The sequence below is a fragment of the Pteropus vampyrus genome, unplaced genomic scaffold, assembly GCF_000151845.1.
Source record: "Pteropus vampyrus isolate Shadow unplaced genomic scaffold, Pvam_2.0 Scaffold386, whole genome shotgun sequence".
Classification (NCBI taxonomy): domain Eukaryota; kingdom Metazoa; phylum Chordata; class Mammalia; order Chiroptera; family Pteropodidae; genus Pteropus; species Pteropus vampyrus.
In genome coordinates this window covers 310,604-313,695 of record NW_011889167.1, presented here as the reverse complement: position 1 = coordinate 313,695, position 3,092 = coordinate 310,604, and the positions used below count along the sequence as shown (strand labels likewise).

At 37.8% G+C, this 3,092-nt stretch overlaps 1 pseudogene; it reads right to left on the bottom strand.

Moving 5' to 3' along the window:
• Positions 1–1,184: 1,184 nt before the first annotated feature.
• On the bottom strand, positions 1,185–1,303 carry LOC111731578 (annotated as a pseudogene).
• Between the last annotated feature and the right edge of the window lie 1,789 nt (positions 1,304–3,092).

Genomic DNA, 3,092 nt, shown 5'->3' with positions numbered 1-3,092 from the left:
ATAGATAAGAATTATAAAAAAGAAGGACCTTTCTTTAATGTGAATGAGCTTGGTGCTCAAGAGGCTGCAGAGAATAAGAACAATCAACATCTGCAGATTGCCTAAGGACACAGAATACTGGTTTCTTCGAAAACCCAAAAATCTACCCTGAAATCCTTCAATCTTTGACCATGTTAACTCGTAATTAATTAATACCACAAAGTAATTCAGTTTTTCCCCCAGTTTCATTGATACACAGTTGACAAACAAAAAATAAGGCATTTAAAATGTGCAACCTGATGATTTGATATACACTGTGAAAGGGTTAATTAACACATTTCATCTCACATATTTACCTTTCTTGGGGGGGTGGGGCAGTGAGAACTCTTTTACTCTTTTAGAAAATTTCAGTTATATACATTGTTATCAGCTGTAGTTACCATGTTATCTATTAAGTCTTCAGAACTTGTAATTAAAAGTTGTTACTCTTTCCAGCCTCTTGTTTCCTGCATTGCCTAGCTGTGCAAACTACTTTTCCATGCTGTTTCTATGAGTTTGATTTTTTTATTTTCAGTAGATTCTACATGTAATCCACATGTTTTTTCTTGGTCCTGCTTATCTCACTTAGCATGATGCCTTCCAGGTTCATTCATGTGATCACAAATGACGGGGTTTCCTTCTTTTCCAAGGCGGAATCGTATTACATACACTACATGAAATATTCCACAGTTTCTGTGTCGTTCATCCACTGATGGACACGTAGGTTGTTTCCATACCTGGGCTACTGGGAATAACACTGCAGTGAGCATGGGATGCAGGTGTCTCTTCAAGGTGATGCTTTTGTTTCCTTTGCGTGTGTAATCATAAGTGGGATTACTGCCTCACATGGCAGGTCTCTTTTTAATTTTTTGAGAAAACTCCATACATACGAAGCCATGTATTTTCTGCGGTGGCTGCACCAGTTCACATTCCCACCAAAAGTGCACGAGTGTTCCTTTTTCCCCTACATCCTCAGCAGCATTTATCACTTGTCTTTTTGATAATAGCCGTCCTAGCAGGTGTGAGGTGATATCTCAGTGTGGTTTTTTTTTATTTTTTATTATTTAATTAATTAATTAATTTTTTTAGGCGAGGCAACCCTTGGTTGACCTCACAGATTGCAAGGACCTTGTCAGCTTACAATCCCTTATTTTTTAAAATTTTTACGCCTATAGCACCTGGTCTTCCTAGACGGTCTCCCATCCAAGTACTAACCAGGCCCGGCCCTGCTTAGCTTCCGAGATCAGACGGGATCGGGCTTGTTCATGGGAGCGTGGCTGCAGACTGTCTCAGTGGGGTTTTGATTTGCGGTTAGGGTTAGGCCTTGACTAGTGATTTGGAGCACATTTTAGTGTACCTGTTGACCATTTGTATGCTTTCTTGGGAAAATATCCATTTAGATCTTTTGCTCATTTTTGAAATTGGGTTATTTAATTTTTGCTGTTGAGTTGTATGAGTTCCTTGTGTATTTTGGGTATTAACCCTTTATCAGATATATGGTTTGCAAATATTCTCTCTCATTCGGTAGGTGGCCTTTCACTTTGTTGATGATTTCTGCAGAAGCTTTTTAGTTTGATGTAGTGCCACTTATTTATTTTCGCTTTTGTTGACTTCGCTCGCTTTTGCTGTCAATCCAGACAGTCATTGCCAAGACCAGTGTCAAGGAAATTACTCCCCCGAGTTTTCTTCTAGTTTACAGTTTTAGGTCTTATGCTCAAGTCTTAAGTCCATTTTGAGTTGATTTTTGTGTATGGTACATAGAGGAGTCCAGTTTCATTCTTTCGCATGTGGCAGTCCAGTTTTCCCAATACCATTGATTAAAGAGAGTACCCTTTCCCCATTTTATGTTCTTAAAGTTAACTGGCCATATATTCATTTGTTTGTTTCTGGGTTTTCTAGTCTGTTCTATTGATCTCTTTGCCTGTTTTTATGCTAATACCACACTGGCTTGACTCCTGTAATTGGCTTTATAATGTCGTTTGAATCAGAAAGTGTGACGCCTCTAGCTCTGTTCTTCTTTCTCAAGGTCGCTTTGGCTCTTCCAGGTACTTTGTGGTTCATACAAATTTTAGGATTGTTTTTTTTTATGTATGAAAAATGCCATTGAAATTTTGATAGACACCACATTGAATCTGTATATTGCTTTGTTTAATATGGACGTTTACATATTAGTTTTGTACTCTGTAATTTTACTGAAATTATTAGGGTTTTTTTTGGTGTAGTCTTTAGGGTTTTCTATATATAATATGGCAAATAGAGACAATTTTACGTCTTTTCTGTTTGGATGAATTTCGTTTCTTTGCCTGGTTTCTTTGGCTAGTTTTAACACCGTGTTGAACAGAGCGGTGACAGTGGGCGTCCTTGTCTTGTTCCTGATCTTAGGGGAAACGCTTTCAGCTTTTCACCACTGAGTGTGATGTCAGCTGTGGGCTTATCCTGCATGACCTTAATTATGTTGAGCTACTTTCCCTCTGTACCCAGTTTCTTGAGAGTTCTCTTTATCATAAAAAGGATGCCGAAGTTTGTCAAATACTTGTTCTGCCTCTACGGAGATGGTCATAGGGTTTTTATCTTTCATTTTGTTTATGTGGTGAATCACATTGTTGATTTGTTGGTGTTGAGCCATCCTTGCTGGGATAAATCCCGCTTGATCACGATATCTGATGGTTTTAAATGTGTTGTTGAATTAACCTTGGCAATATTTCATTGAGGATTTTTGCACCTATGTTCATCAGGGAGAGTAGCCTCTGATTTTCGTTTATGGTAGTGTCCATGTATTGCTTTAGGTAACGGTGTCCTCGTCAAACGAGTTTGTGCAGAATTAGAGTTGAAGCCACCTGAACTCATATTTACCTATGGAAAGATAGGTAAATACATAATTAGAAATAAGTGTATGTACGTGGGTCGGTATATATCCATATATTTCCTAACTGTCCTCTTAGTGTCTTTTTTTAAGAAAATAATATATATTTGTCATATAAACAAAGTCTTGTTGCTGATTCGGGATGTGTGTGTGCGTGTATGTGTGTTTATACGTAGGGTCACAAATTTTTCTTTATAAGATTATAAAGCAA